The sequence below is a fragment of the Nannospalax galili genome, unplaced genomic scaffold, assembly GCF_000622305.1.
Source record: "Nannospalax galili isolate Female #2095 unplaced genomic scaffold, S.galili_v1.0 scaffold199, whole genome shotgun sequence".
Lineage (NCBI taxonomy): Eukaryota > Metazoa > Chordata > Mammalia > Rodentia > Spalacidae > Nannospalax > Nannospalax galili.
In genome coordinates this window covers 979,693-992,744 of record NW_008343559.1, presented here as the reverse complement: position 1 = coordinate 992,744, position 13,052 = coordinate 979,693, and the positions used below count along the sequence as shown (strand labels likewise).

Sequence of the window (13,052 nt, the reverse complement as noted above, 5' to 3'; positions counted from 1 at the left end):
TTGTGCTGTTGAATTTTCACGCATGCTGATAATTTCTAGTTTTATACGGTCAATGAATAGCCGTTCTCATGACTTCTCCAGAATGTGAACAGCAGCAAAGACCATGTCGTCTGCATCACTCCGTTTAGTGAAGTTGGCTGAACAAATGCTTCACGTGTAATCAAAGGAACTTTGACCAAAAGACTGTCAAGAATAGAGACCAAATTTTTTTCAAGACTGTAATAACAAGACCATCTGGAACACTAACTGGTATTTGTTTAGTGATCCCTAAGTTACTCTGCCACCTGAAAATGCTTTTCTTTCTCCCTGGGTAAAGTGAGTGAAGAGGGTAAAGTGGGCAATCATTCAGTCAAGTCCTAGGGAGACACTGCAAGTGTATCTGAAACCAGGACCCTGTACAACACAGCATTTTAAAAAATTCTTTTTAATCCCAGAGTTCAAAGGAAGAGGGCTCTTGAGACAATATGTTCTCATTTGTTCCAGAAGAGAATGAGAACAGTCTTCAGAAAGCTGGGTACTCCTAAAGGACAGTTGAAGAAGACTCACAGGTAAGCCGCTGTGTGCTGACATCTATCCTGGTAGTTAGAACCAGGAGCATAGGAATTAGGGGTGCTGAAAACAACCAGCATCAGAACTATGTATGGTTGCTTTTTCAAAATTAAGATTTTGTGACTACTCTAAACCCACTGAATCAGTCTCTGAAGACGAGGTCCGGGGTTTTTTTTTTTTTTTTTTTTTTTTTTTTTTTAACATGGATATCCCCCACTGAATACCTTAAATACCTTAGCACTTCTGTCAAAAGTTAATCAAAATGAAGTCAGCACACAAAAGAACTGTACACCCGTATTTATTGGTGCACTATTCACAATAGCCAAGATATGGAATCAGCCTAGATGCCCACCAATAGATAAATGGATAACATCTGTGCGTGTGTGTGTGTGTGTGTGTGTGTGTGTGTGTGTGTGTTAATCATCCATAAAGAAAAATGAATGTGGGGGCTGGAGAGATGGCTCAGTGGTTAAGAACACTGGTTGTTCTTACAGAAGACCCGGGTTCGAATCCCAGCAACCACATGGCAGCTAACAACTGTCCATAACTCAAGTCCCAGGGGATCCGACAGCCTCTTCTGACCTCCAAGGGCACTGCACGACACAGGTGCACTTACCTAAATACAGCAATACACACATACAAATAAAATAAAAATTAAAAAAAAAAAAGAGTGACTACCAAATCGCATATAGTGGCGCACACCTATAATCCCAACACTAGGAATGCTGAGACAGGAGGATTGCAAGTTCAAGACTTACCTAGGCTACACTGTGAGACTCTGTCTCAAAAAATAAAATAAAATAAAATAAAATAATAAAATAAAATAAAATAGCTATTCTTCTAAAGCTCAACCTGATTGTGTGCTCCTAACAAAAAGCTCATGGCTTCAACAGCAATGAGTACCAATTGGAAGGAACCTTATTTAACAAACACTCATTCACTGATTAGAACCCAGGAAGGGATGCAGTAACTCATAAAAATAGTCATATCATGCCACGTGTGGTGGCACATGCCTTTAATCCCAGCACTTGGGAGGCGAAGGTAGGAAGGTATCTGTGAGTTCCAGGCCAGCCTGGTCTACCTAGTGAGTTCCAGGACAGCTGGGGCTACAGGGAGACCTTGTCTCAAAAAAAAAAAAAATTCTTATCACTGAATAATAATACTCTTACAAAATTAATAGGGAATAGTAAAACGGAAGGTAAAGAAAAGGGAGAAATGGCACATATTTCTGAATTGAACAACTTGGTGATGTCCCCAATTAAGGAACACCAAAGAGTGCTGAGAGTGGTCAAATCCCAGCACTCTGGAACAGAGGCAGGTGGATCTCTGGGCATTCCAATCCAGCCTGATCTAAAAGTTCCAGGCAAGAAGGAAGACAGGAAGGGAGAGAGGGAGGGAGGCAGAGGAAAAGCAGAAATCATGCATTCAGATTGGGATATACCAAGTCTAAAGAGCCTCCAAGTGGAAATACTGAGGAACAAGTTGTATATATTGGTTCTCACACCCAGAAAAGAGATGTAAGTTGACGATGAAAATAAATACTATGCATAAAGTGAAAAATGACATGAAACAAAGGGAAGATAAAATGGCCGAGAAAAATTCAAACATTCGATGAGCAATTAGGATTCAAAAAGGTGGACTGTAAAAACAGAGCCCAGAGGGGCTGGAGAGATGGCTCAGCAGCTAAGAGCACTGGTTGTTCTTGCAGAAGACCCAGGTTGGAATCCCAGCACCCACATGGCAGCTAACAACTGTCTGTAACTCCAGTCCCAGGGGATCCGACAGCCTCTTCTGACCTCAGTGGGCACTGCACGACACCGGTGCACATGCGGGCAATACACACAAACACATAAAATAAAAAATTTAAAAAAGAGCCCAGAGACTCAGCAAGAAATAAAGAAGCATCCTCCAAAAATCCTCATGAGAAAAGAGAGATCTACAACAGGAGAAAAGCCAGGCATCATGGAACCAGCTTGCAATCCCAGCATCTGGAAGGTGGAAGCAGGAAGCTGCTGTGAATTCGAGGCCAGCCTGGGCTACATAGTGAGTTTGCAGCCAACCTGGAATATACAGCAAAACCTTGTTGCCAAAAAAGGGAAGAAAGGAAAAGGCAACTGACAAATCTACTGTGGCAGGCAGTCTCCCCCCAGGTATTCATGCCATTCTGAAATCCCATCTTGAGCGTGTTGGATCTAGCCACAAGCTTCTAATAAACAAAATACAGCTAAAATGATAGCACATTCTTGCAGAACTAGATTCCAAAAACACTGTGGCTACCCTTACTCCTCTTACCTCCAGAGCTCTTGATCCAACAGAAGCAAGGTACCATCCTGTATGTAATCCTATAGAGATACTCAACTGGTATCTCCATATGGCAAGGGACTGATTTCTCCAGCAAACAGCCAAACATAAGGCCTGCCAACAGTTGTGTGCATGAGCCTGGAAGCAGCAACTCCTCCAGTGAAGCTCTGAGATCACTGCAACTTTAGTCCACCCCTTCTTTATTTAGCCTTTCAGGGGATCTCAATCAGAGGCAACAAAGACAACTAGATTTCTGGCCCACAGGAACTACCAAAAAAGAAATGTTTCTTACTTTAAGTTTGGGGGTTGTTAGGCAGCAATAGACAATTGGCACAGCTGCTAACTGTACCAGTTGTTAAATAAAAGGACAGAAAAATAGCTACTGGCTATTTTCATATTCCATATTTTCATTTGCTATTTTCAGTCTCAGTGAAATCATGAATCAGACACAGAAGAAAAATCATAGGTAAAGATATGGAGGTATGGGGGTGAGCGATGGCTCAGCGGTTAAAAGCACTGACTGCTCTTGCAGAGGACCCAGGTTTCACTCCCAGCACCCAATATGGTGGCCAAAAACCACCAGTAACGTTAGTTCAGGGGATCCGACGCCTTCTTCTGACCTCCAAGGGCACTGCACAACACGGGTGCATTTACACACATGCAGGGAATTCACTAATACACATAAAATATATTTTTTGAAAAGTATGGAGGTATATTGCAAATGTAGACAATGCTTTCAAAAAAGTTTGGCTGTAAGGCTTGCTATGGTGGTATGGAACTAGCCTGTAATCCCAGCACCTGGAAAGTGTGGATAAGGAGCTGAGGGTCATCCTCAGCTACATATGAGTTTGAAGCCAAAATGGACAACAACGAAACCCTCATTTGAAAAAGCAAAAAAGAAAAAAACCAAAGTATGGCTGTGAAACAGAGCAACTTAGAGCAAAAAAATATGAAACTAAAGGGCTTTTTGTTTGTTTTTGGTCTTTTTTGAAACAGGATCTCCCTGTAGCCCCAGCTGGCCTGGAACTCACAATGTAGACCAGGCTGGCCTTGAACTCACAGAGATCCGCCTGCCTCTGCCTCCCAAGTGCTGGGACTACAGGTGTGCGCAACCACGCCCAGCAAAACTGGAGTTTTTAACAGAGACTTTTTAAGTTCAAAAGGTGATAAGAAGCCAATGGAGAAAATATATTCTCATGGAAACTCTGCTAAAGTCCTCAATTTCCTCAAAACGTTCTCACCACCTCTCTCTTAACTGAAAACCGGCTTTCCAATCAGAATGCCTCTTGCTACAAAACCCTTTTAAATAGAGCCTATTGAGTGTCTCATGCCACATTCAATACTAACAAATGACCTAAATGCTCATGAAAATCTTTACACTGATTCTCATGCTACTCAGCCAACACCTCTTCTACCTCCCCCTATTCACTTATCAACTGACAACCACCTCAGGATATATGGGCACCAAATTCACAGCAGCCACCATCCTCCGGGCCACCACTTCTGCTCCCGTTCTGAACATTTCAACATAAACACAAACAAGTCCTTTACCATCAGTTCTTCAAACTCCATCCTCTGCAAGCCACTCTATTTTCTGGCCCCAGCCATTCAACCACTTGTGAATTCACTTACTTGTACTCTTTACCCATTCATTCATCCAATATACTACCTATTCTTTGCTCAGCAGAGAACACAAGACAGAAAGACATTGTCCTCATGAAATATATGACAGTTTCTTTCAGATTTTCCACAAAGACAGCATGGAAAGACATGGATGAAGTCTAGTACATGACAATCACATTTATTTATCAGTCAAGTAACCACACCATTCTATAAAACTCATACTGGCGGGTGAATCTCTATTGGACCTTAGTGATCACTATTTCCCTTGATAAGGGTTTGAGAACTATGTTTTAGATAATCTATTCTAAAATAGTGCCAGAGTTCAATATTAGACCAGAAGATAAAATATTTCTTTTCTTTGTGCATTTTTTTAATTTGCTGTGCATGATGGTTTTGCTTGCATGTATGTTAAATGTACCACATAGGTGCAATGCCTGTGGAGACCAGAAGAAGATGTGAGATCTCCTGGAACTAGAATTACAGATGGTTATTAGCCACCATGTGGGTTTTGGGACCTGAACCTGGGTCCTCTGCAAGAACAGTCAGCACTGTTGAGCCATCTCTCCAGTCCTGATAAAATATTTCTTTGGTAATTTTGCAATACCAAAATATGGGGGCTGGAGAGATGGCTCAGCTGTTAAGAACACTGGTTGTTCTTGCAGAAGACTGGGGTTCGAATCCCAGAACCCACATGGCAGCTAACAACTGTCCATAACTCCAGTTCCAGGGGATTCGATGGCCTCTTCTGTCCTCCGCAGGCATTGCATGACACGGGTGCACTTACCTACATGTAGGCAATACACTCATACACATAAAATAAAAAAATAATAAAAATATTTTTTAAAAAAATACCAAAATATGAGCCGGACATGGTGGTGCATGCCTTTAATCCCAGCACTTGGGAGGCAGAGGCAGGCAGAGCTCTGTGGGTTCGAGGCCAGCCTGGGCTAATAGTGAGTTCCAGGTCAGCTGGGGCTACAGGGAGACCCTGTCTCAAAGAGACCAAAAAAAAAAAAAAAAAAAAAACCCAAAATATGTATGATAAAAAATGGCAGATAATTTTACTAAATTACACAGAATTTTACTGGTAGGAAAAACAATAGCCAGAAATGGTAACACATGTCTGAAATCCCAGCACTCAGGAGGCTAAGGCAGAAGGATTGCCACAGGAGTTCCAGGCCAGGGAGCGAGACCTTGTCCCAAAAACAAACAGGCAAAAAAAAAAAAAAAACCCTATATACACACACACCAAAAAAAAAACTGGAAATAAGTGACTGCCTGTCCTAGTTTGTTTCTCCATTGCTGTGACAAAACATTCTGACCTAACTTAGGAAGGAAATGGTTTATTTAGCTTACATATCCCAGGTCACAGTTCATCAGGGAGCCCAAGGTAGGAACTCAAGGCAGGAACCTGGAGGCAGGAGCTGGAGCACAGGCCATGGAGAATACTGCTTACTGGCTTGCTTCCCTGGCCCCTGCTCAGCCTGCTTTCTTATGCAACACAGGCCCACCTGCCCAGGGGTGGCACCACCCACAGTGGGCTGGGCCCTCCCACATCACTCAACAATCAAGAAGGTGCCCCAAAGACATGGCCACAGGCCAGTCCAATGAAGGCAATTCCCCAACTGGGGTTCCCTTGACCCAGGTATGTCAAATTGACACTAAAGCTATCCAGTACACTGCCCTTAGCGAAAAATGAGAGGGGACAGAACAAAGTTTTCCCTAAATTCTTGATTTGGTGTATATTTTACCAACTCAAATAATATACACAGGAATAACAATAATAAAAAGTCACAGACATCTTTGTTCAAGTAAACACAAGCAGCCCTACTTTGTTGTGAAAAAAATAATTAAATCTAGGAAGGTAAAAAAACTGAATGATTCTTACATCTCATCCATCTCACACTCAGATAGTCATCTGTGTTGCTAGACACTACAGTCAAGCAGAATTCTCTTACCCAACACTGACACATCTTTAAACAATGACATAGTTGATCATTCCCTCCTCCTTGAAAATTTCCTTTCCTTCACCTCTAGAACATCTCATTCCCCTTCTTTTCCTTCTTAGTGACCTCAGTCTCTGGGTCCCTCTTCATTTCCACAAAGTGTCTTGGAGTTTCTTGGTAAGGTAAGTACCATGAAGGGTAGAAATGTTTGTCAGCTTTGTTCACCACTGCATCCCCAATGCCTGAAAAAGCACCTAGAGCCACACTTACTACATAACAGGATGAATAAATGAGTCAGTGTTCCACAGCTCAGAGGCTTGGATCTCTTCTCTACCTAAATTCACTTCCCTGATGATCTCATCATCCCAGTTTTAAATACCAGAAGGAAAGAGCCACATTTTTCACTTTTCCTGGGCATCTCCCCTGAACTTCCAGGTTTCCCGCAAACACGCTCCAACTGCTGTCTCCATCTCAGTTGTGGCAACTTATTCTTCTTGTTGTTCAAGCAAAATCCTAGGCTATTCTTTATGATTGTTTCACTAACATACCATATCCAATCACCAAATAAGTCCACCCTCAATATATGTCCAAAATCCAACCACTTCTCACCATTTCATTTTCCACCACCTTGGTCACCTGCAACATCATAACATACCCTCCTGCCTAGGTTCTTACTTCTCTGTTGTATCCCAGCTCTAATGTCCTATGAAGTAGACAAAGTCATTCTTTTAAAACACAAGTCAGACTATGTCATCCCTTGCTAAAAACTCCACCCTGGTTCCCTTGCCTAACTCAAAGTAAAACTCGGGGATTTCCAGTGGTCTACAAGCCTCCTGTACTCCCATCCCCACCTTTTCCATCCTTCCCCTTTCATTTCTCTTGTGCTTGTAGTTTGAATGTACAATCTTCCTCCATAAGTTCACATATTCAAACACTTGGTCCCCAACTGGTGACAGTGTTTGGGAGGGTCATAGAAACTTTAGGAGGTAGCGCCTCACTGGAGGAAGTGGATCACAGGGAGCGGACCTTGAGGCTTTACAGCTCAAACCACTTCCTGTTGACCCTCTGCTCCCTGAGTACACATGCAATGTGACCAGTCTCCAGCTCCTGCCACCAAAGCCTTCCCTTCCTGCTGTCACATTCTCCCACCATGATCCACCACATCCCTCTGAAACTGTAAGTCAAGTATTTTCTTCTTTAAGTTATTTTTGTTAGAGTGTTTTTTATTACAGCAACAGGAAAAGAAATTAGGCCAATGTTTATCAACATCTAATGTGCACAATTTACTCATTTACTTATTTCATCTAATGTCTCCTCAACTTGGATAAATATTCCATATTTTTGTCTGTTTTGTTCACTGCTTGATTCCTAGCACCTAAAATACTTGGCACATAATGCATGCTCAATGTGTATTTTTTAAATTATTACTGCATTTATTTATTTATTTATTTAGTGTTGGGGGAGTGTACAAGGGCCATGGCACTTGTAGGAGTCAGTTCTCTCCTTCCAGTATGTAGGTCCTGGGGATCAAACTCAGGTCTTCTGACTTGGCAGCAATTGCCTTTGCCCACTGAGCCACCTTGCCAGCCCTCAATGTGTATGTTTTAAACGAATAAACAAATAATGTTCAAGGCATAAATTTCAAAAGGTGTTAGCAAACAAGTTAACTATGCGTCAGAACTGTTGTAAACACATGAATTAACTCATTTAGCCATCCTAAGAAGTTACGCACTATTGTTACTATTCTAATTTTGCAGAAGAAAAACTTAAAGCAGAGGTCAAAGTTAAGAAATTAAGGTTAAGCAATATGCCCTATATCATACAATGGAAAAAAAAACAGGATTTAAAGTCCTATACCTTAACTCCAGAGGTGATACTCCAAGACATGGAAAAACCTCAAGAATCATGCAATTCAATTATATTCTACGTCATCTGTTTTATAGTTCTGAAAATAACTAATGTACTAATTATTTGATTATCCACAGTACTTTGTTTCCTGATCTTTCTCCATCAGTGTTTCTGATACCTTTTTTCTTCTTCTTCTTCTTTTTTTGTCTTTTTTGAGAGAGAGTAGCTCCAGCTGGCCTGGAACTCGCTATGTAGACCAGGCTGGCCTTAAACTCACAGAGCTCCTCCTGCCTCAGCCTCCTGAGTGCTGGAACTAAAGGTATAAGTCACCACACCCAGCCTCTGATACTGTATATATGAACTACATTTAATAATTCTCATACTCTTACAAAGAACATAAGCATAGCATGAAACAGAGCAGCTGCTGCTATGAGAATCTACACTTCTAAGTTTCCAGTATTGACGATGAATTATGAGTCCCACATAATTCTCCATGACTTTAGCAATGAACTTAGCAAGCAACTTTTTAAAAAACAGGATTCTACTCTGTAGCCGGAACTGGCTTGAAAATCACTACATAGACCTGTCTGGCCTCAAACTCACAGCAATCTTTCTGCCTCAGCCTCCCAAGTGCTGGAATTACAGATATCTTGCTTAATAAAATAAAATGCAGGATTTTTTTTTCAGCCACAAAAAATTCTAAACTGGTCTCTAAATACCTCAGATTTTCTACCAAATTATATAATTTCATTTCTACAAGGATCACAATTATTAACCATGGCACACAAGTTTCACCCAATTTTTTGTTTTGTTTTATGCAGTGTTGAGGATCAAACCCAGGGCTTTCTGCATGCTAGGCAAGTGAACTACCAAATGAACCATATACGAAGTCCCTCACCCAGCATCTCATTACATCAAAGTATACTTTTAAAGTGAAAACTAAATACGGGGATTTTTTTAGGTTTACTTCTAACAAATACAAAAGCACACCTACTCACTGCACCAACCAATAATTCAATGTGTGGATAGAGCTCATTTCATCTTTTCTTTATAATTATAAATTGAACTATACATTTTGTCATTTAATAGTGTTATATCCTCTATCTCATATCAGTCTCCACAAACAGAAGTATTTTCTAGAAAGTAAGTCTGCTCATGAAGTAGACATGGAAAACAGGCAGTGATCTCCAACTACTGAACCTAATCTATGTATTTCTCTTTTGAGTTACAGAAAAGCACTTCCAAGGTTATTTTCCCAAATAAACTGACTGGGTAAGCCTTAGGAAAGTTACTGTTTAAGTATCATTTCATGAGTTTCTCTCACTCTAAAATGAATTATTAAGAGTCATGCCCACTTTCATCCATACATAATACATGCCCACCACAGGACCTGTCTTCTGAACAAGAAACAGCTTCATTTAAGGTACTAAATGATAAGGCGTGTGACTACTATTTAATAGGAAACATGAATCCAGAAGCCTCAGATTTACTGTGTTAAACTGTAAAACACTGATGTGAAAACATTGAACACTTTACTCTCAATGACATCTCCCAACAAAGTAAGACACACACTCCCAAAGGTTACTAGGAGAGCATTTTGAAATCACTTGACTCCAACAGCTTTCCTTGGAAACTGAGGGACCTACCTAAAGAAAAAAGTGTTTCATTTTTAAAGTGTTTAAGATTTCAATTAGTACATCTAAAACCGAAAACTAAAAACAATTCTAAGAAAGCCAGGTGTGGTGGCTCACTCCTTGTAATCTCAGCACTTGGGAGGCTGAGATAGGAGGTTCACAGTGAGTTCCAGGCCAGCCTGGAGCAGAGAGAGACCTTGCCTCAAAAAACAGAACCAGTCAGGTAGTTCAGAGGTTAAAAGTGCTTTTAGCACAAGTCTGACAACCTGAACTAGATCCCAGGAATCCACACTGGAAGGACAGAACCAACTCTGAAAGTTTTTCTTTGACCTCGATGCCCACCATGTGCTCCCAACTAATAAAACACATTTTTTAAAAACCTGAAAATTGGCCGGGCATAGTGGCACACGCCTTTAATCCCAGCACTCCAGAGGCAGAGGCAGGCGTATCTCTGTGAGCTCAAGGCCAGCCTCATCTATATAGTGAGTTCCAGGTCAGCTGGGGCCACAGGAAGACCCTGTCTCAAAAAAGACCAAACAAAAAAATCTGAAAATTGGAGCTAGACAGATGGCTCAGTGGTTAAGAGCACTGACTGTTCTTGCAGAGGACCTGGGTTCGAATCCCAGCACTCACATGACAGCTAACAACCGCCTGTAATTCCACTTCCAGGAGATCCAATGCCCTCTTCTGACCTCCACAGGCACTGTGCAACACAGGTGCACGCCATGCATGCAGGCAATACACTCATACACATAAAATAAAAAATAAATATTTTTTAAAAAAATCTAAAAATCATCATCTCCAAGAATACAGTAGATAAAAATGCCTAAATGTCAAGATCTATTGAAAAACAACCTGTAAAAAAGTTTCACTTCAAAACATTTAAGCACTTTTCATACAATTAATTAGCTCCAACAGAACTGTTCCACCACAGCCAACTGCAACTATTACTCTGCATCTGCCAAAGAAACTACCTGAGTCTCAAGTCTTTTCTTAAGAGATCAGGATAAAGCAAGTTAAAAATAAATAAATAAACAAAAGTGGTACAAAGAGATTTAAAATTTAGGCACAGGGCGGAGGATAGAAGAAAAACTGGAAGGTAACACCTTTCAGGAGCTAAGTGTAATGAGACCTATTCCCTAATGATTGCTACCAGAATGAAGTTGTCTAAACCCCAAGTTATTCCTTCTTGGGTGTAAAACATCTGATTCACTCACACTTCACAATATATTGACCACCTTCCCACGTCAACGTAAAGGGATTCTCTTCGCTCCTCGACCTCCTAATTCATGTGGCCAAGAAAAGAAAAAAAGGAAGCCAAACCCCCAGGCCATGTGAGACCCAGTGCACCTCGAGGGCAACATCCACAGTCCATTTTCCTTCTGAAATCCAACCTTTCATCTTCTATCCCACCATGTCCAAAACAATCAAAGATCATCTTCAACATTTTACATCAGATCCACCCTGGCCGCACCCTAACTTCAGGGCTCTCCACATCCCGGGTCTCCCACAACATCACGCCTCCTGACCCTCCCACCCCCGGTCTCTGAGCTCCAGGAAACCTCCCAGCTCCCACCTCTGGGCCGAGGTCCCCCACCGCGACCGCCTCAGCTCCCGCCCATCCCCGAAGCCCGGGCAGGGTGGGGCCGCCGGTGGGCTAGAGTGCGCTGGGGCGGGGTCCACCCTCCGGACCTCCCATCCCCCCCGGTCGCACCGGAGGGGGATGGGTCCTGAAGCCTCACCTACAGCTCCGCCCCTCCCCAGGGGCGCTCTGCCCTGCCCAGCCAGGGCCGGGAGCGACCAGCCGGGTAGGAATCGGCAAACGCCTCAGAGCCGGCGACAGGCGGCCGGCTCCAGGTCTTGCTTGAGTCTCAAGCGGCTGCCGCCGAGGCCGCCTCGCTCTCTTCAGGGCCGCCGCTGCCGCTGCCGTCGCTGCTGCTACCGGCCGGACGACCCTGCCACCGCCACTACCACAGCCGCCGCCACTACCACAGCCGCCGCCACAGCCACAGCACGACCGGGCGCGCGCGACGTCATTGTGCCCCGCCCCCTGCGCACACACCTAGCCCCGCCCCTAAGCGCCCGCGCGGCGCCCGCGCTCCTCCTCCTGCCCCCGCCTGGCCTCTGGGCTTCCCCCGGGCGTCTTGGGAAGGGTGCGCCGCGGGTATTCGCTGAAGGACCGGGAAGCGGGTGTTTGGGGCGACGGAGGTAACCCGGCGCCGAGGCACACTGAACGCCGCCCCGTTCCACACACGGCCCTGACGGCCTCAATAGGACCGCACCGGGCAGCTCTGGCAAGCGGGGGGAAGGTGCGGACAAGGAGGCGGCGTTTGTCTCCTCCTGCTTGCCGTAGGACTGGGCGTGCTGGAAGCCCTAGAAGTGGAATTGCTTTTCCCGGACCTGGGGTGCCCCGCCCCCTCCGCAGGCCCGTTACCCGAACCCTGGGATCGCAGCCACCGTAGGAAATAGCTCTGGGATTGTCACTGGAGCCAGAGCTCCACTGGGCACCCCTTGTACAGGGAACTTAGCTTGTCCCCTCACCCTTGGCTTGTGCGGAGTGTGACCGTGTAAGGTAGTATAGAGTCAGTCATTTAGGATGCCCATGCGGGCATCGCTATAGACCCTCACCTCTGAAGGTAGCTATTCTGCAGGGATCCTGCCAGGAAAGAAGAGCGTGGGCGGAACCTAATGCCCATATGCAGTGCCTACACTGTGCCAAATGCAGTTACCTGTTTTATTTAGCCTTTACAACAAAGCAGCGAGGCAAGCTATGAAGTGAAGCAGCTGCTGGCTTATTTTAGACAACCCAATTTTCTTGTCCTGAAATCTCAACCTTTTGTTGGGGTTGAGGTAACAGCAGTCATTAAGGATGTAGATAAGCTATCTCTAAACCAAAAAACCAAGGGTGGTGTGAATTATACTCATTCCCATATTCCCAGGGTTTATTAAGCTAATTTAAAATGCCTTTGAGATGAGAGGCGTTAAGAGTCATCATTCTACTCAGCCTTACCTCCCACCGTAATTAACCAGCTTACACTCTTCATAATCTCATTAATACTGGCCCCAACCGTTCTTAGTATTCACAGTCACCAAATTCTATTTTATAATCTCCAGATTTTCTAATTGTTCACTTGGGTCATTACAGCACCTG

The 13,052-nt window shown here is 43.6% G+C and overlaps 1 protein-coding gene across 5 annotated transcripts in view; it reads right to left on the bottom strand.

The window, feature by feature from the left end:
* Positions 1 to 11,933, bottom strand: part of Erc1 (ELKS/RAB6-interacting/CAST family member 1) — a 537,557-nt gene extending 525,624 nt beyond the window's left edge. For 4 of the 5 annotated variants that reach the window (XM_008839745.3, XM_029566790.1, XM_008839744.3 and 1 more), the window contains exon 1: positions 11,644 to 11,933. The gene's annotated coding sequence lies outside the window, so the exon portion shown is untranslated. The remainder of the gene's footprint in view (positions 1 to 11,643) is intronic. The other variant, XM_029566788.1, reaches the window with a different exon arrangement.
* Positions 11,934 to 13,052: the final 1,119 nt, after the last annotated feature.